The sequence below is a fragment of the Melanerpes formicivorus genome, unplaced genomic scaffold (assembly GCF_026170545.1).
Source record: "Melanerpes formicivorus ecotype bairdi unplaced genomic scaffold, bMelFor1.0.p_v2 SCAF_9, whole genome shotgun sequence".
NCBI classification, from domain to species: Eukaryota; Metazoa; Chordata; class Aves; order Piciformes; family Picidae; genus Melanerpes; species Melanerpes formicivorus.
In genome coordinates, this window is record NW_027142361.1 from 13,201,000 (window position 1) to 13,221,846 (window position 20,847).

At 46.6% G+C, this 20,847-nt stretch overlaps 1 protein-coding gene across 6 annotated transcripts in view; it reads right to left on the bottom strand.

The window, feature by feature from the left end:
* DTNB (dystrobrevin beta) overlaps window positions 1–20,847 on the bottom strand; it is a 505,091-nt gene that overhangs the window by 267,951 nt on the left and 216,293 nt on the right. The window lies entirely within an intron of this gene.

The following is a 20,847-nucleotide window of genomic DNA, read 5'->3' on the forward strand; positions in this document are numbered from 1 at the left end:
ACTGTTTACAAAGGCCTGTAGCAACCATAGCTGTTGTCACAACAGGATGTGAGTCTGTTTGGAACCTGTAACATCCCTGCTATTGATGAATTTCAACACAACACCAGCAGCTAAAAACTAATAAAGAATTTCAGGCTTTGAAAAAGTTTTCACACATCCTCCAGTCCCAATTTGTGGTCTTACTTATCTTCAGCTTGGGATGGGAAAACAATTTGGTGTGCCTTTATTTTCAAAAGGTTTTCAACCCCTTCAACATTTTCTTCTGCTACAGAAGCGCCACTGCAGAAACCAGCCAGCAACACACTGCTCTGCCTTCAGCTTCATTCTCCACTCTCCTGGGAACAGCTGGCAGGCAATCCATTTTGTTTTACTTCCTGAAGGGGCACGGTACATGACTCAGCAGGACTTGCACTGCAGTGGCCATTCTATCAGCCTGACTGCAAGCGTGGCTCTTGATTCCCTCCCCCCCCCCCAACCCCAACCGAAATATGTGCTCTTTATCTGGACACCACCTTCCAGCCACCTTCTTGGACCCAGGAATTCATGGCTTTGGTTTTCCTCCAAAATGCTGTCATACAGCAACTGTGTTTCCCCCCTTTTACTGATCATCTAACTGCCAAGGTATTCATGAAAGGTTTCTTCTCCAGGTGACTCCAAAAGCTTTGCCAGATACTGGTGTCACTTTGGCTCTAGCAATAATAGAATCACAGAATCTTTTAGGTTGGAAAAGACCTTTAAGATAATTTAGTCCAGCCATTAACCCACCACTGTCAGGTCACCACTAAACCACATCCCTCAGCATCACATCTACAAGGCTTTTAAAGCCCTTCAGGGATGGGGACTCCACCACTGCCCCCAGGCCTTGACAACCCTTTTGGGGAAAACTTTTTTTCCAATGTCCAACCTAAATCTCCCCTGGCACAACTCAAGGCTGTTTATCACTTGTTACTTGACAGAAGAGACTGATCCCCACCTTTCTCCAACCCCTTCTCTGGGAGTTGTAGAGTGTGAGGAGGTCTCTGCCTCAGCCTTCTTTTCTCCAGGCTAACCAACCCCAATTTTCTCAGTCAGTCCTCACAAGACCTGTGCCCTAGAATAAGGCAGCAGGGCCTTGCAGTGTTGTGTGCATTAGCAGGGAAGGTCTGCTGAAGAACACATCTAGACCTACCAGGGGAGGATACTTACCTTTTCCCCAAGTCTATCATGAAATTCTCAAAAGAAACAGCTTCTGCTTTTTCTTCATCATGCTGATAGCAATTAAACTTGGGAGAAATGTTTGCACCAGCTACTGTAGATGTTTAAGGGCCCAATGAATCTTCTAAACAGTCACAATTCAGTACACAGCTATAAAAACATCCCAGTGGATCCCCCTCCTTTTGAGCTGGTTATCTGAGATGCACATTTTGGGGTTTCCTGTTTTCTGAAAACCCTGTGAAGTTTGAAATCAGAGGCAGGCTACTTAATTATGCATGAATCCAGACATCCAGAACTGTTGCTGTGACATCACTTCCACCACCACTTTCTACGTGATACATGTCAATACATTTTTCAGGTGAACAAGAAATGGAGGTCAGAAGAGATCAGGCAAGTATTAAAAGAGTCATATCTGTCTCCAGGCACAGCACTGTTTGGTACACAGCTGCTGTGGCCACTGCAGTGGGAAGCTGCAAAACTGCCTTCTTCAGCAGTGCCACTCAAGTTCATAAGTAGCAGCAGAAGTTCCTAAGTAGCAGCAGTAGCTTGCACAATCCAAAACAGTGTCTACCTACCAGCAAGCACAGCTGGCTTCTCCAGGCTATAAAAAAGTGAAATAAATACTTCTGAGAGGCTGGAAGCTTTGCTCCTGCTTAATTTAACATAAGAAGTTGAAGGAGACCCTGGCTTTGCACTGTACCTCTCCAGGTGATATCACATTCCATCTGTGTAGCCACAAGGTACAGTTAAGAGACTTTTTCTATTAACCATTGACTCACCCTCCCTATGGCACCCACCCTCAGTCAGGATCAAATGCAAACCAAACACTTAGGATTCAGTTACTTCTGTAAAAATATCGTTGCTAAATCAGCCATGAACTGTCCTGGATTCAAAATTTTTATTTGATAAACAATCATAGAATCACAGAATGGTTTGGGTGGGAAGGTCATCTAGTCCAACCCCCCTAGAAAGGACATCTGCAACTAGAGCACATTGCTCAGAGCCCCATCCAACTTCACCTGGAACGTTTCTAGGGTGGGGCATCTACCATCTCTCTGGGCAACCTGGGCCAGTGTCTCACCACCCTCAACCAAAACCATTTCTTCCTTCTATCTGGTCTAAATCTCCCCTCTTTCACTTTAAAACCATCATCCTTTGTCCTGTCACAGCCAACCCTGCTAAAAAGGCCTTTTTAAGTACTGAAAGGCCACAAGAAAGTCTCCCTGGAGCTTTGTCTTCTTCAGGCTGAACAACCCCAATTCTCTCAGCCTGTCCTCACAGCAGAGGGGATGAACAAAACATAACTGATGCAGTGATGTCTGTGTAAGTGTGCGACCAGCCTATAAATAAAAGCCATTTTAAGTACTAGAACAACAATTCCACTCCTTTTTCCCAGAGACCCAGACATTAGCACATGCACATTCTTAACTGAGCTGAGAGAAAGCTGTGTTGTGGCTGGGCAAGCATCTCCCCTGGAGATGCCTAAATCTGCACACACACACATGGCCTAAGTATCTGCAGCAAATGCAAATAGACAGATCATCTCTGCCAGAGAAATGAACATGTTATTAACATAGAGCACTGAAAAACTGTGTTATATGTGCAAAACTGTAACCAGTTTTGGGCTCACCAGTTCAAGAGACCGGGATCTACTGGAGAGAGTCCAGTGGAGAGCTATGAGGATGATAAGGGACTTGAACATCTCTCTTATGAAGAAATATTGAGAGAACTGGGGCTGTTTAGTCTTGAGAAGGAAAGGCTGAGAGGGGATCTTATTAATGTGTATAAATATTTGAGGGGTGGGTGTTCAGATGAAGGTGGCAGTCTCTTTAGTGGTGCCCAGTAACAGGACGAGGAACATCATGGATAAGCTGGAGCACAGGAAGGCTCACCTCAACATGAGGAGAAACTTTTTTACTGTGAGGGTGATGGAGCACTGGAACAGGCTGCCCCAAAAGGCTGTGGATCTCCTTCTTTGGAGACTTTCAAGACCTGCCTGGATGCATTCCTGTGTGGCCTGCCCCAGGTGGTCCTGCTTTGGCAGAGGAGTTCAACTAGATGACCTGTAGATGTACCTTCCAGCCCCTAACATTCAATGATTCTATGAAAAGATGTGAGAAATTACCAGTAAAAATGTAACTTTGATGTTCCAAATTGCATCTGTATTGTGTGTGCCAGATCTTTTTCAATTCCAAATGGCTTATAGATCCTGTCTCTGTCCACCTGCACTTCGATCTACTAAAAAAATAAAATAATACCTCCCTCATGGAATTAAAAAAGCTGGAAATTCAAAACTACACTGGATTAAAAGCTGTCTTTATAGCTTTCCACAGAATCACAAAATAATAGAATCCCAGAATGCTAGGGGTTGGAAGAGCCCTCAAAAGATCATCTAATTCAACCCCGCTGCCAGAGCAGGGTGAGCTAGAACAGGTCACACAGGAATATGTCCATGGGGGTTTTGAAAGTCTCCAGACTTCACAGTCTCTCTGGGTAGCCTGTGTCTATTTAGAAATCACCTCCACCTCCCCCAAAAAGGTCTAATAAAAATGGGTATGATTGGCTTAAAAAGTTGTAGGTAATAGAAACCAAACTGAAACATGGTTGGCAAGCACACAATTTTGAAAGTGGAGGGTTTAACGTCACTTCTGAGCAACCTGGTCTGATTGGGGATGTCCCTGCTTACTACAGGGTGGTTGGACTGGATGCCCTTTGAAGGTCCCTTCCAGCCCAAACCATTCTGTGAATCTGTGGCAGGGTTTGAGTCTGTTGCTTACTGAAATGTCTGCAGCAATAAATGATTCTAATAAAGGAGCAGCAAGGGCTTTGGTATTTGTATTATCAGTCTTGCCCACTGCAAATAGATTATTTCTGCTGCAATCTCACTGCCTTCAGTGGAGGATGGACCAGGAGAAAACTTGCCACAGTGTTTTATTGCTTGTAGACTTTTCTATGGCTCTCATCACAGCAGGACTCACAGTGCTGCTCAGTGGCATATTGACTGATGGGAATGAAAGCTCTTAGGTGCTTTTGGGTTTGCTGGTGATTGGTGGTTGGGTTTTTTGCTGCTTTGTCTTTCAGCAGAAAGTGGGGAGTTTTATGGCCATGCAGTGTTCTCATGGAACATAGTTTCAGTGGGTCTGGAGAGAGCTTGCCTTTCCACATCCATGGTTGTTGCTCTGTGAACAGCAGAGTAGTGCTGTGACCACCAAGGTGTTCGATATGACCTTCATCCTGATGCTTCCTATACAGCTATATGGGTGACAGGTTGGACTTGATGATCTTTGAGGTCTTTTCCAACCTTATTGATTCTATGATTCCCTCTCTCTTTGCTCCCCTCCACAGTATCCACTGCATTTTGTTGATGTTCCTCACAATATAATAGACTACACACAATGTAAACATGACAAATCCAGTGGCCTTCTATGATGGACTGACTACAGTAGTGCACAAGGGAATAGCTCTGGCTATCCTTCCCTTATACTGAAAAATGGTAATAAGCAAAAAAAACATTGTCCAAGTCAGCACAGAGAGAACTTTTCTTCTTCTTCCAGGAGAGGAATTGTGCTGAGCAGCCCAGTGGTTAAGCAGAAAAAAGCTGATGGACTAAGTGAAGTGAGTGTAACCCATATACAGAGACAGTATTTGGTGAAGGAAGCTAACCGCACATGTGTGCTTCCAGCTCCCAGGAGAGAAGGTGCAGGATCACCCTAGATCTGCCTGTCTGTCTGCGAGGCCAGTGTGTCCTCTGCTGGAAAATGCCGCATGATGGAAGGGTTTTTCAAACCATCTGAAAACAGGAGGCCATGTGATGGTGGAAGTCCACACAGACAGCAACGTGACAGGGCTGCAGAGCATACTGGTTAATGTAATGTTTGCTCCTTTTCGGGGGGACCTGTGGCCGGTTGACGTTGCCCCCTTAAGAAAGGGAATATGGTGGACGGAAGTTGGTAAACGGAAGGAATAGTCTAAACTAATTTCATTGGACGAGTGGGAGGAAGCACCTTCTGAACTGGGAGTGAAGTGGACATTTGCACGACTTTTCTGTCAGTCTTGCTTCCGTCTTTGCTTCGTGCAGCAGCTCTGCCTGTGCTGGGCTTTCTGCCAAGGCCTCGGCCTTGAAGACCAGATAACAGCCGGTATTAACTCCTTTCCAATTAACACAAACTGCTTCTAACTGTTTTTTTTCCCTCTCTTTTCTTTCTCTTTCTATCCCATTCTGGGGAAAGGGGGGGGGGGGAAGAGAGGGGAGAGCGGAGGTGGGGGACCCCTCTGCCGAGGGGGCTTACTCTCATTTCTGTGTTGCTCTGTTGTATATCTTTGTATATATTGTAGATATTGTAAATTTGTAAATATTTTCCTGCAAATCCTACATTGCTTTGTAAATATAGCTCCACTGCTTTGCTAATTCAGCTTGTGAGGTTTTTTTTTTTTCCTTTCCCTTCAAGTTTCTTTCCCTTTACCTTACAAGGGGGAAGGGAGGAGGCTTCTCGGCCTTACCTTCCACCCACCACATTTTTTTATTGGCGTACCCAACGTGCGGCAGATAATTAGTTTAATTTATTATCTGATTGATTTAGTGTTTTCTAGCTGAATTAGCAAACATGAAGGTATTGTGGTTTGTGGAGCGATTATTCTTTTCAATTTTTGGGGCTCTGGTTTACAGATATTGTTTGGGTTTGATTTTGGATTACCTGGGTAAATATTTGGTGCGGACAATTTATATGTGGGTTATGTATAGAGCTAAATTATGGTATGGAAAATGTATTAATTTATTATGGCCAGTGAGATACAGGAATGTTACCTCCACTACTCTCCCAATTGAGATAAAGGGTTTTAAGATTCCGCCCGAGGAGACAGTAACTTTAGGTGATGCCTGGGATCCAAAGGTGATTTATGTGATGTGTATAATTCTGCTGCTGGTGATAACTAGTGTGTTTTCTCTGTATTCCTTGTGGCGAGAGAAAAAGGTGTCCAGGGCGTGTTTTGTTATTAAAACTAGATCAAAAAGAAAACGCCGTGGCTCTCGATCAGTCCCAGAGCCATCTAGTGACGAGGACTGTGGAGAACCTGTGTCAGTCAAAAAGAAGGCTAAAAAGTTAATTGGTAAAGCAGCTCTAAATGACTTTGCTGATTCTAGCAAGCAGCCAAGGGCATCGGCTGGTATCAACATGGCGCCTACTCCTTCTCCTACTCTTTCTCCTTCTTCTCCATCGGCCATTAATGGAGCAACGTCACTTCCACCCACTCCCTCGGTGGGACCGGAAGTCACTGCCCCAGCAGCTGATTTATCTCAGGACCTGTCGGCTTCCATTAAGGTGGCTGTAAATTCAAACACAGCTCCAGTTAAGGTGGCTCCTTTAAAGACTAGAGCTGGAAAGGGCAAAGATGGAGAAGAAGAGGAGGAGACTGATCCTGGTGAGGGGCCCTCTGCTCTAAAAGATCCTGCTGAGGAGGAAGAGAAGGTTTGTTTTAAAGATCTAGCTAACCTAGTGAGATCAAAGCAGGATAGAGATGAAGCTAGGAAAGCAGCTGGCAAAGGTGGTTCTCAGCTTAAAGAGATCCTTAGGAGAATGACAGCAGGATTTTATGGGCAAAGAATTCAGGGAGATGAAGATGAAGATGATATTACAAACTGTTCATCACCACGGGAGGAATTGCGAAATGTCCGTAAAGATTTCACCAGGGCAGATAAGGAGCCAGTTCTAGCTTGGCTTAGTAGGTGTTATGATACAGGTGCTTCAGCTCTAACAGTTGGAGACAAGTCAGCAGCTCAGTTAGGAACTCTCTCAAGGGACAATGGAATAGATAGACATCTAGGCGAAGCTCTCGGTAAGGTTAATCTGTGGATACGCCTTTTAATAGCGGTTGCCCTGAGATACCCTTCCCGAGATGATCTTCCATGGAATCCTAAACCCTGGACTACCATAGATGAGGGAATTAAGCGCTTGAGAGAATTTGCTGTTAGAGAGATACTCTATGGTGAACATGAAACTCTGAATCCTGATGACATTCCTGTGGGTATTGGTCTAGCTAAGAAGATCATCAAACTTGCTCCTTCTAATTATGCAAACATTCTGGCAAGCAGAATTGTGTCAAGAAGTTATGGTGGAGCTTCTCCCACGGTTGGCCAATTCAGTGATCAAATGAGACAATTGGAGAATAGCATGACACGTGGTTCTTTGGTTTCGGCCATTAAAACGATGTCTGGTGATATTCAGAATTGCATTAGAGAGTTAAAAGATGAATTTAGAAATTCCATATCCCAATTGGCACAAAGGGATAATTTCAATTCTCCCTCCAGATGGGTACAAGTCTCATCTGTGAGGAATACACGACCTCCAAGGAGGTCATTCCAAAACAGGACATTCCAAAACAGGTCATTCCAAAACAGACCACCAAGGCAATCACGTAGAACTATTTGGATAACTCTGCGTGATCAGTTTGGTGAGAACATGAACCGCTGGGATGGCCAACCAACTTCTAATCTTTTCAGGAGACTGAGGGAATTGCAAAGTGGCAGAACCCGAGGTAGCAATACCAGAAGGGTAGCTGTTACTTCCACAGTTCCCCAGAACGACTCTTATGGCTCCAACAGTGGCTCCAGTTATAACACGCAAAGTTATAATCCTGCAAACTATGTGCAATGCACATGTGCGCATGTTCCCCATAACTAGGGGTGCCCTGCCTCCCGCCAGGGGGAGGAGAGGGATAACAGAGATAATAGAATCTATTGGGATGTGTACATCCAGTGGCCTGGCACTTCACAATTTCGGAAGTACAGGGCCTTGGTTGACACATGAGCTCAGTGCACCATAATACCATCAAATTATCAGGGATCGGAGTCTATAACTATTCTGGGAGTCACTGGTGGATCTCAAGAGTTAAGTAAGGTAGAGGTTAATATAAGTCTAACTGGTAAACAATGGAGGAAGCATACAGTTGTGACCGGACCTGACGCACCTTGTATTTTGGGAATTGATTTTCTGAGAGAAGGGCGTTTCAAAGACCCTAGAGGTTACAAATGGGCTTTTGGAGTGGCTTCAATAGAAATTGATGGACAAAAATTGAAGCTATCTGCCAGACCTGAACTTTCTGATGAATCTGCAGTTGTGGGACAACATAAGATACAGGACATTAAATTGCCGGTTGCTTCTCAAACTGTGCATCACAGACAATACAGAACCAACCGTGACTCTTTGTTGCCCATTCAGAATCTGATTCGTCAGTTGGAGAGTCAGAAAGTCGTCAGCAAAACTCATTCACCCTTCAACAATCCAGTGTGGCCTGTGCGGAAGCAGAATGGAGATTGGCATCTGACGGTAGACTACCGAGCCCTAAACGAAGTGACACCACCTATGAGTGCAGCAGTACCAGACATGATGGAGCTTCAGTATGAGCTGGAATCCAAAGAGGCCAAATGGTATGCTACCATAGACATTGCTAATGCATTTTTCTCTATTCTCATAGCAGAGGAATGCAGGCCTCAGTTTGCTTTCACCTGGAGAGGAATCCAGTACACTTTCAACAGGCTGCCAATGGGCTGGATCCACAGCTCAAGCATCTGTCATGCAGTGATCCACGATGCTCTGGAGAAAGGCGGCGCTCCAGAACACATCCAGTTCATCGATGATATCATCGTCTGGGGTAAAACTGCTCAGGAAGTCTTCGAGAAAGGTAACAAAATCATTGACATTCTTCTGAATGCAGGTTTTGCCATCAAACGAGACAAGGTGAAAGGACCTACCACAGAGATTCAATTTCTGGGAGTGCGGTGGCAGGATGGACGCCGACACATTCCAGTGGATGTGGTAAATAGAGTCTCTACCATGGCAAGTCCCACCAACAAGCAAGAGACCCTACGTTTCTTGGGGATAGTGGGATTTTGGAGACTGCACATTCCTGGATACAGTCAGATTGTGAAACCTCTGTATGATGTAACTCGAAAGAGAAACCATTTCCACTGGGGACCTGAACAACAAGCAGCCTTTGACCAGATAAAGCAAGAGATAATTCAAGCGATGGGTCTGGGACCAGTCCGAGATGGTCCAGACATTAAGAACATTTTGTACACGGCTGCAAGTGACAATGGTCCAACCTGGTGCTTGTGGCAAAAAGCTCCAGGTGAGACACGTGGACGACCTCTTGGTTTCTGGAGTCGAGGTTACAGAGGTTCAGAGGCTAACTATACTCCAACAGAGAAAGAAATCTTAGCTGCCTATGAAGGAGTGAAAGCATCTTCTGAAGTGATTGGAACTGAATCACAACTTCTCTTAGCTCCCAGATTACCAGTTTTGAATTGGATGTTCAAAGGCAAAGGCTCCACACCACATCATGCCACAGACTCAACCTGGTCTAAGTGGATGGCTCTGATAACACAGAGAGCTCGAATGGGAAATCTTGAAAGACCTGGTCTAGTGGAGGTGATCTCAAGTTGGCCTGAAGGCATCAACTGTGCCAAACCTCCAGAGGAGAAAGTAACTCGTGCTGAGGAAGCTCCTCCTTACAATGACCTTTCTGATGATGAAAAGAAATATGCGTTGTTCACAGACGGTTCCTGTCATCTTGTTGGAAACAAGCGAAGGTGGAAGTCTGCAGTGTGGAGTCCAACACGCCGAGTTGCAGAGGCGAAAGATGGAGAAGGAGAATCCAGTCAGTTCGCAGAGGTAAAAGCTGTCCAGCTAGCTCTCGACGTGGCTGAACGTGAGAGATGGCCAAAGCTTTATCTCTACACCGACTCATGGATGGTAGCCAATGCTCTATGGGGTTGGCTAAAGAACTGGAAGAAGAGTGATTGGCAGAGAAAAGGAAAACCCATTTGGGCAGCCAACCTATGGCAGGACATTGCTGATCGAATCGAGAGAATTCCAGTGAAAGTGAGACACATCGATGCTCACATTCCTAAGAGCAAAGCTACTGAGGAACAGCAACACAACCATCAGGCAGATCTAGCTGCAAGAGTTTCTCAAGTAGACATGGACTCTAATCTTGATCTCGACTGGAAACACCGAGGTGAGATATTCTTAGCTCGGTGGGCTCATGATTCGTCAGGACATCAAGGCAGAGATGCAACATACCAATGGGCTCGTGACAGATCCATAGACATTTCCATGGATGCTATCACACAAGTCATCCATGACTGTGACATTTGTGCTGCTATTAAGCAGGCACAACGACTTAAGCCCTTGTGGTATGGTGACAGATGGTCCAAGTACAAGTATGGTGAAGCTTGGCAGATTGACTACATCACTCTACCACGTTCTCGTTCTGGTAAGCAATACGTGCTTACTATGGTAGAGGCAAGAACTGGATGGTTGGAAACTTATCCAGTTCCACATGCAACTGCATGCAATACCATGCTCGGTCTGGAGAGACAAATCCTGTGGAGACACGGAACTCCAGAGAGGATTGAGTCAGACAACGGAACTCATTTCAAGAACAACCTTGTAAAGAGCTGGGCAAAAGAGCACGGTATTGAGTGGATATTCCATATTCCCTACTATGCACCAGCTTCAGGGAAGATTGAACGCTACAACGGTTTGTTGAAGACCACTCTCAAAGCCATGGGAGGTGGATCTTTGAAAAACTGGGAAAAACATTTAGCACAAGCAACCTGGCTGGTAAATAGTAGAGGTTCAGTGAACCGAGCTGGACCTGCACATTCAGATTTGCTACGGAAAGTAGAAGGTGATAGAGTTCCTGTTGTTAGAGAAAAGAATCTGTTAGGTAAAACTGTTTGGGTATTTTCACCCTCAGGAGAGGCTAAGCCTATCCGAGGGGTGGTTTCAGCTGAAGGTCCGGGTCACACTTATTGGGTAATGCAAGAGAATGGTGAAATTCAGTGTATTCCACAAAGAAATTTAACTTTAGCTGAAAGAGGTTAACTTTGAACTGTTGTACAGCTACATCGCGTCCAAAGGAAGAATCAACGAGGAATCTACGGTGCACGAACCCTGAGATCCCTGAGAGCCCTGAGTCAACTAAGAGACCCTGAGAATCCCTGTTTCCCTTTTCTTCGCTTTGTCGGCGAAGAAATGAACTATTTTCCATTTTTCTCATTTTCTGATTTTCTTGGACTTTTGAATCATCTACATCTGAGCATAGCCGGAATGGACTATGAACTTTACTCACGAACTGTAAATATCGTTTTGGATTGGATGGACAGTATGAACAGCCAATGAAATTGTTTAGAAGGGGTGGACTGTGGCCGGTTGACGTTGCCCCCTTAAGAAAGGGAATATGGTGGACGGAAGTTGGTAAACGGAAGGAATAGTCTAAACTAATTTCATTGGACGAGTGGGAGGAAGCACCTTCTGAACTGGGAGTGAAGTGGACATTTGCACGACTTTTCTGTCAGTCTTGCTTCCGTCTTTGCTTCGTGCAGCAGCTCTGCCTGTGCTGGGCTTTCTGCCAAGGCCTCGGCCTTGAAGACCAGATAACAGCCGGTATTAACTCCTTTCCAATTAACACAAACTGCTTCTAACTGGTTTTTTTCCCTCTCTTTTCTTTCTCTTTCTATCCCATTCTGGGGAAAGGGGGGGGGGAAGAGAGGGGAGAGCGGAGGTGGGGGACCCCTCTGCCGAGGGGGCTTACTCTCATTTCTGTGTTGCTCTGTTGTATATCTTTGTATATATTGTAGATATTGTAAATTTGTAAATATTTTCCTGCAAATCCTACATTGCTTTGTAAATATAGCTCCACTGCTTTGCTAATTCAGCTTGTGAGGGTTTTTTTTTTTCTTTCCCTTCAAGTTTCTTTCCCTTTACCTTACAAGGGGGAAGGGAGGAGGCTTCTCGGCCTTACCTTCCACCCACCACAGGACCGAATCAAAATCTGCTCAAAATTTTTTAATAACTTTATGGGAGTCTAAATGGGAAATTAAATGAAGCAGAAATAGGAGAGAGATCATTGTGAGAGCAAAACCTTATTAACAGCTGCTTAGGGTATTGCTAGTCTCTCAGTCAGCAGATGAAAGGGTCGCTCTCTTGTTTCCCATTCAATTAGTACCCAGCACAATGACTTCCCAACAGAAGCCAGAGATAGTATTACTATAGAAACAACTGAACATCGGTTTAGGTTATGGATATATACTCTAAAGCCACCACCTTAAGGGTGATTATAAATAACAAGCATTCAGTTATTTACAGCAGAAAGCAGATTCTAACTCAACTACAGCTAATAATAACCCACCAAATCTTGGAAGAGATTCTCCCCCTCTACTCTGCTCTCATGAGACATCACCTGGCATCCTGCATCTAGTTCTGGGGTCCTCAGCACAAGAAGGACATTGAACTGCTAGAGCAGGTTCAGAGGAGGGCCACAAAAGCTGGACCACCTCCCCTATGGGGACAGGCTGCAAGAGCTGGAACTGTTCAGCCCGGAGAAGAGAAAGCTCCGGGGAGACCTTATAGTAGAAGAGTGCCTACAGGAAAGCTGGGGAGGGACTTTTCACAAGGGCTTGTAGTGATAGGACAAGAGGGATGGATTGAAGCTTAAGGAGGGCAGATTCAGACTGCATATTAGGAAGAAAATCTTTACAGTAAGGGTGGTGAGACACTGGAGCAGGTTGCCCAGGGATTTTGAGGATGCCCCTCCCTGGAGGTGTTCAAGGCCAGGTTGGATGAGGCCTCGAGCAACCTGGGTTGGTAGGAGATGCCCCTGCCCATGGTGGGGGGGGGTGGAACTAGATGACCTTTAAGGTCCTTTCCAACCCAAACTATTCTATAAATCTGTGAAAACTTAGGCCCCTCAGGTGTGGGCCTTTAGGGAACTTGGCTGTTTTAGCATTTCACCTGAGATTTATAGATGTCAGAGGCTGTTGAAGTTTAGCAGACTAAACAAACATAAACAAATGGAATGAACAATGACTAATCTGCTCCCTTTGAAGAGGAACAATTTGGGTTTCAGATCTGCTGCATGTACATAACCAAATGAATCAGCATTTGGAGGTATTTAATAAAACCAAAATTGAAATAGCCCAGAAGGAAAAAGGTGGGAAGTGTATGAAGTGGTTTTGTTTCTCCCCCAAACAGGCCCCAACAAGAACTGTGCTCATGCAGCAAATCCTCACTCTTAAAGAAAGACTTCTACCTGAATTTAGATATATTACATATATATAAACACATATCTCCTGCTCACTGCAGGGGGACTGGACTAGATGACTTTTAAAGGTCCCTTTCCACCCAAATCAGTCTGTGATTCTATGATATCACTATAGTAATACATATTTTTATACACAGTAAAAATCACTATATTATGTGATTTACAGAACCAGGAGGAGTGGCTGACACCCAGGCAGGCTGTACTGCCATTGAGACCTGGACAGGCTGGAGAGGTGGGGGGAACATCATGAAGTTCAACAAGGGCAAGTGATTCCTGTACCTGGAAGGGAAAAAACCCTGGACTAGGGACAGGTTAGGAGTTGAAGCTGCACCAGCACTGAGTAGAAGAAAGAGTTAGATTTTGTAGTCTTGTCTTCCTCTCCAGACACCAGTATAGTGTTTTACACAGCAGTTTGACATTGCTCATATATGTTCAGTTCACAGGCAACCACATTCCTCACATTGTCTTCTGCAGAGCTGCTCCCCAGCCACTCCCACTCCATAAAACTTTGCAGCTGCTTTGTCCTGCCTGAGAACTTTGCCATTTTCTGTACCGAACTGCATTTGTTTGGAAAATGTAAGTGATCCAGAACAGACACCTGGTCCTGATGGCAGAGAATTTGAATTCTTGATCTCCAAAACAAGGTTGCTGCACCCAGATTGTCTAGTAGGTTCCTTGCCTGTGTCAGCTCCTAAACCTACCTTAGGAGCTGCTTGGAGAGTGCTGTTTGGTCTGCTAGAGATTGTTCTTGCAGTCCTGCAGGTGAGATCATCCAACAACCTGCACTGTTTTATTTATCAGAGTGTGACAGTCTGAATATCCTCCTCCATTCAGACAGCTTTCCACTCCTCCAATTCACATTATATCTTAAAGCTAACTTACTCTGCACAGCCCAGTAAGAATCAAATGTCTTCAAAGTTACTAGTGAGACACAACAGGCTGCCACAGACCCTGGTACCAGGATGTGGCACAGTTCATCTAACAGAGCTTCCTTCAGACACGGCTCAGAGACTTCAAAAGTAAATATCTACGTTAAAGCTATTTATTTCAATGTGTCTTTGTTTTAAACAATCCAGGATGGATTTATATATACTTAAAGGGCTAACAGTCTACTGGAAGTTCAGATTAAACATTCCAGCAGTTTATTACCCACATAGGTTTTTTAAAAGAAAAAAAGAACATTACTTAAGACAGAAGTTTCCTTTCTTCACCTTCCAACTATTGCATGGGAGTCAGCCCCACTTTTCTAAATTAAACAGTAATACTATAATGACTCTGCCTCATGAAAATAATTACTAATTATAATCCCATCATCATTTGAACTTCTCTTTTAGTAAGTGAAAGGTTGGGCTTAATACTTTGCCATAAAATAAGGGTCTGTAGCTAAAATTGTGTATTATTTCTTGTGCTGTGATTTTCATCAAGGATCAGTGCTGGGCCCCATGCTCTTTAACATCTTTATTGATGATCTGGATGAGGGCATTGAGTCCATCATCAGTAAATTTGCTGACGACACCAAGCTGGGGCAGGAGTTGATCTGCTGGAGGGTTGAGAGGCTTTGCAGAGGGACCTCGACAGGCTGGACAGATGGGCAGAATCCAACAGCATGAGATTTAACACATCCAAGTGCCAGGTTCTGCACATCGGCCACAACAACCCCATGCAGTGCTACAGGCTGGGGTCAGAGTGGCTAGAGAGCGGCCAGGCAGAGAGGGACCTGGGGGTGCTGGTTGATAGTAGGCTGAGAATGAGCCTACAGTGTGCCCAGGCAGCCAAGAGGGCCAATGGCATCGTGGCCTGCATCAGGAACAGTGTGGCCAGCAGGAGCAGGGAGGTCATTCTGCCCCTGTGCTAAACACTGGTTAGGCCACACCTTGAGTACTGTGTCCAGTTCTGGGCCCCTCAGTTTAGGAAGGATGTTGACTTGCTGGAACAAGTCCAGAGAAGGGCAACAAAGCTGGGGAGGGGTTTGGAGCACAGCCCTATGAGGAAAGACTGAGGGAGCTGGGGTTGCTTAGCCTGGAGAAGAGGAGGCTCAGGGGAGACCTTATCACTCTCTACAACTACCTGAAGGGAGGTTGTAGCCAGGTGGGGGTTGGTCTCTTCTCCCAGGCAACCAGCACTAGAACAAGAGAACACAGTCGCAGGCTGCACCAGGGGAGATTTAGGAAGAAGTTCTACACAGAGAGAATGATTGCCCATTGGAAGGGGCTGCCCGGGGAGGTGGTGGAGTCACCATCATTGGAGGTGTTTAGGAGGAGACTTGATAGGGTGCTTGGTGCCATGGTTTAGTTGATTAGGTGGTGTTGGATGATAGGCTGGACGCAATGATCTTGAAGGTGTATTCCAACCTGGTTTATTCTATTCTATCTCCTTCTCTACTTTGCCCTAGTGAGGCCACATCTGGAGTACTAGGTTTAGTTCTGGGCCCCCCAGAGGATGGAATCTGGGATGTAACCCAGGAGGTTCCATCTGAACATGAGGAGAAACTTCATTAAGGTGAGAATGCCAGAGCCCCAGACCAGGCTTTCCAGAGAGGTTGTGGAGTCTCCTTCTCTGGGGAGATTGCAAACCCACATGGAAGCCATGCTGGGCAACCTGCTCTGGGTGACCCTGCCTTAGCAGGGGAGTTCAACTAAATGATCTGCAGAGGTCTCTTCCAACCCCCACCATGCTGGGATTCTGTCATTTAACTAAATGATATTTCTCATTTAATTTCTTTAAATCTTTTTAGTTACAAGCTTTCAGTGCATATATTTACAATAGTCAGGACCATAACAGTAATGAATTTTCCTCTTGTCACTTTGGATGTGGTCCCTTTCTAAGCACAACATTCATGGTAACCAGTTCACCTTCCTGGGAAGGAAGGGTATGGCAGCCTTTAAGTCTTTTCAAGCTAGAAGAGAGGAAAACACAAGATGAGTAGGACTGCTCTTCGTCGGGCAGCTCCCTTGGGACAGCACCCAGACCAGCAACCACCGGGGACCAGCCGCTGCTCTCCTTTTCGGGCTGCGAGAATCGCCATCGCTGCCGAGTTTTGCCGAGGGGAAGGAGCAGCCGCCCTTTCACGTGGTCAGACTCGTGATCCCAGTGGCGGGAGCGGCTGAATTTAAAAGAATTTAAAAGGCTCTGCTGCGGCTCGGGGGGCTCTCTTCGTCGGGCACCTCTCCCGTATTCTCTTGTACTCTCACGCGCCGCCCTTTTTTTTTTTTTTTTTAAATTGGCAGTTGGTGCTGTGGCCAGGGACAGCCATGGTTGTAATTCGCAGCAAAATCTCCCTAAAAAAATCAGTGTCGACCCAGACCGAGGTAGAACAGAAGCAGGTAGCTGTCCAGGTATCTGGCTGTAGAGAATGCTGGAGCCTGGCACTTGAGACGCAGGGTAGTGGGGACAACTCTTGTATAAGGTGTGAGCAGGTTGACTATCTGCTTAATATGGTGGCCAGACTGAAGGATAAATTTGCTAGCCTTAGAAATGTAAGGGAATGTATGAAAGGGATGAACCAGAGGAGGAAGGAGATGGGCCAAAGGAGGAAAGAGGTGAATCAGAGGAGGAAAGAGTTGAATCAGAGTAAGCAGGCTCTGCAGGCTCCCCCAGCAGAGGCTGGTTATTCAAAAAGCAGAGGGGAATGGATGCAGGTTCCTCTCAAAAGACGCAAAGTTAAACCTCCTTGCCTCCCCTCACCTTCCCCGCTGCTCTTGGAAAACAGATATGGAGCACTGGAAATTGAGGGTGAGGTGGTCCTGATGCTGGAGGACACACCATCTGGGGTCCCTAAGGCTAAGCAGCCTAAGGTTAAACAGCCTAAGGCAAAGCAGCCTAAGGTCAAACAGTCTTCTGCTGGCATCAGGACCTGTTCCCTCAAAAAAAAGAGGAGGGTAATTGTTATTGGTGATTCCCTTCTGAGGGGAACGGAGGGCCCTATATGTCGGCCTGACCCATCTCATAGGGAACTCTGTTGTCTGCCAGGAGCCCAAGTTAATGATGTTACCAGTAGGCTGCCTAGACTGGTGCAGCCCTCTGACTACGACCCTTTACTAGTTATGCAGTTAGGGAATGATGATGTTGCAACCAGAACTCCCAGGGCTATCAAAGATGACTTCAGGGCCCTGGGAGACCTGGTTGAGGGGTCAGGGGCACAAATCATTTTTTCATCAATACCCTTAACTGCAGGAGGGAATACAGTAAGGAACAGGTCAGCAGCTATAGTTAACAAGTGGCTTAGAGGCTGGTGCAGTCAAAAGAATTTTGGGTTTTTTGATATTGGGAAACTTTCCACTGCACCAGGCCAGCTGGCAACAGATAGAGTACATCTGTCCCAGAGAAGGGGAAAGATCACTGTATATGAGAACGGACTGTCCCCCAAAGGTAAAAAGATCATGGGTAGGGAATTGGCAGGTCTCATCGACAGGGCTTTAAACTAGTTTCGAAGGGGGAAGGGGCTGAAAATAGTCCTCTCAGACAAGAGTCTGGGGGCGACAAGCTAGAGTCGGAGGTGAAACCAGCAGCCCAGCTGAAGTGCATGTACACTAATGCACAAAGCATGGGTAACAAACAGGAGGAGCTGGAAGCCTTGATGCAGCAGTAGTTGCCATCACAGAGACGTGGTGGGATGACTCACATGACTGGAGCACTGCAATTGACGGCTACAAGCTCTTCAGGAGAGACAGGCGAGGAAGAAGGGGTGGAGGGGTGGCCCTTTACATCAGGAAGGCACTAGATGCCATTGAGATGGAGATTAGGGACGATCAGGTTGAATGCTTGTGGATAAGAATTAGAGGGAAGACCAGCAGGGCAGACACCCTGGTTGGAGTCTGTTATAGACCACCCAACCAGGAGGAAGATGTTGACGAAGCATTCTATAGGCAGCTTAGGGCTGTCTCAAGATCTCCGGACCTTGTTCTCATGGGCGACTTCAACCTGCCTGACATCTGCTGGGATCTCAACACGGCAGAGAGGAGACAGTCTAGAAGGTTCTTAGAATGCATGGAGGACAGCTTCTTATCCCAGGTGCTGCAAGAGCCTTCCAGGGGCAAGGCTATGCTTGACCTCCTCTTCACCAACAGGGAAGGACTGGTGGGCGATGTGGTGGTTGGAGGGTGTTTGGGGCCCAGTGACCACGAGATAATTGAATTCTCGGTTTTTGGTCAAGCCAAGAGGGGCAGCAAGAAGACCTCCACTCTGGACTTCCGGAGGGCAGACTTCGGGTTACTCAAGGAACTAATTCAGTGGGTTCCTTGGGATAAAGCCCTTAAAAACAAAGGAGTCCAGGAGAGCTGGACCTACTTCAATGAAGAATTGTCGAAGGCTCAGGGACAGGCTGTGCCAATGTGCCGGAAGATGAGCCGCCGGGGCAGACGGCCAGCCTGGATGGTTCATGAACTTTTAATGGAACTGAGGGAAAAAAAGAGGGTGTATCACCTTTGGAAGAGAGGGGAGGCAACCCACAGAATGTTTAAGGATGTTGCTAGGTCTTGTAGGAAGAAAATTAGGGAGGCAAAAGCGCACTTGGAGCTTAAACTGGCCTCTACTGTGAAGGACAACAAAAAGTCCTTCTATAAATACATTAATAGAAAGAGGAAGGGAAAGGACAACCTCCACTCCTTGGTGGATACGGAGGGGAACATTGTAACAAAGGATGAGGAAAAGGCAGAGATACTTAACACCTTCTTTGCCTCAATTTTTACTAGAAGGGCAGAACATCTTCCTGACAGCTGGACTGCAGAGCTGGCAGAAGGAGCCAAGGAGCTGCACAGTTTCCCTATGTTCCATGAGGAGGTGGTTGGAACTCTCCTTAGCAGCTTGGATCCCCACAAGTCCATGGGACCAGATGGGATTCATCCTAGGGTGCTGAGAGAGCTGGCAGATGAGCTGGCCAAGCCACTCTCCATCATTTTCCAGTAGTCCTGGCTCACTGGAGAGGTCCCATAGGACTGGAAGCTGGCCAACATGGTGCCCATCCATAAGAAGGGCCGGCTGGATGAGCCAGGGAATTACAGGCCTGTCAGCCTGATCTCAGTGCCAGGCAAGATCATGGAACAGGTCATCCTGAGTGCAATAACACAGCACTTACAGGATGGCCAAGGGATCAGGCCTAGGCAGCATGGATTTAGGAAGGGCAGGTCCTGCCTGACCAACCTGATCTCCTTCTATGATCAGGTGACCCGCCTGGTGGATGTGGGGAGGCCTGTGGATGTGGTCTACCTGGACCTCAGCAAGGCCTTTGACACCGTCCCCCATAGCAAACTGCTGGCCAAGCTGTCAGCCCATGGCTTGGACGGGAGCACACAGCGATGTGTTAGGAACTGGCTGGATGGCCGAGCCCAGAGAGTGGTGGTGAATGATGCCACATCCAGCTGGCGGCCAGTCACTAGTGGTGTGCCCCAAGGATCAGTGCTGGGCCCTGTGCTCTTTAACATCTTTATTGATGATCTGGATGAGGGCATTGAGTCCATCATCAGTAAATTTGCTGACGACACCAAGCTGGGGGCAAGAGTTGATCTGCTGGAGGGTAGAGAGGCTCTGCAGAGGGACCTCGATAGGCTGGACAGATGGGCAGAATCCAACGGCATGAGATTTAACACATCCAAGCGCCGGGTTCTGCACATTGGCCACAACAACCCCATGCAGTGCTACAGGCTGGGGTCAGAGTGGCTGGAGAGCAGCCAGGCAGAGAGGGACCTGGGGGTACTCGTTGATGGTAGGCTGAACATGAGCCTGCAGTGTGCCCAGGGAGCCAAGAGGGCCAATGGCATCCTGGCCTGCATCAAGAACAGTGTGGCCAGCAGGAGCAGGGAGGTCATTCTGCCCCTGTACACTGCACTGGTTAGGCCACACCTCAAGTACTGTGTCCAGTTCTGGGCCCCTCAGTTTAGGAAGGATGTTGACTTGCTGGAACGAGTCCAGAGAAGAGCAACAAAGTTGGTGCAGGGTTTGGAACACAAGCCCTATGAGGAGATGCTGAGGGAGCTGGGGCTGCTTAGCCTGGAGAAGAGGAGACTCAGGGGTGACCTTATCACTCTCTACAACTACCTGAAGGGAGGTTGTAGACAGGCGGATGATGGTCTCTTCTCCCAGGCACCCAGTACCAGAACAAGAGGACACAGTCTCAGGCTGTGCCAGGGGAGGTTCAGGTTGGATGTTAGGAAGAAGTTCTATACAGAAAGAGTGATTGCCCATTGGAATGGGCTGCCCGGGGAGGTGGTGGAGTCACCGTCATTGGAGGTGTTCAGGAGGAGACTTGATGGGGTACTTGGTGCCGTGGGTTAGCTGTTTGGGTGGGTTGGATTGGTTGATGGGTTGGACACGATGATCTTGAAGGTCTCTTCCAACCTGGTTTGGTTTATTCTAATAAAGGTTTTATTCTAATAAAGGAGGCAAAACCACCTGTTAAAGCCTTCAGAGGGAAGGTGCTGTCTTGTGTGCTTTAAACAGCAGTGAATAAAGGGATAACCACCAATAAATCACCATGACCTGTGATAAAACCAGGACAGTTTACCTATTTACACGCTTTTGCTACTTTCAAACTGGAGAAGAGTGGATTTTGATTGT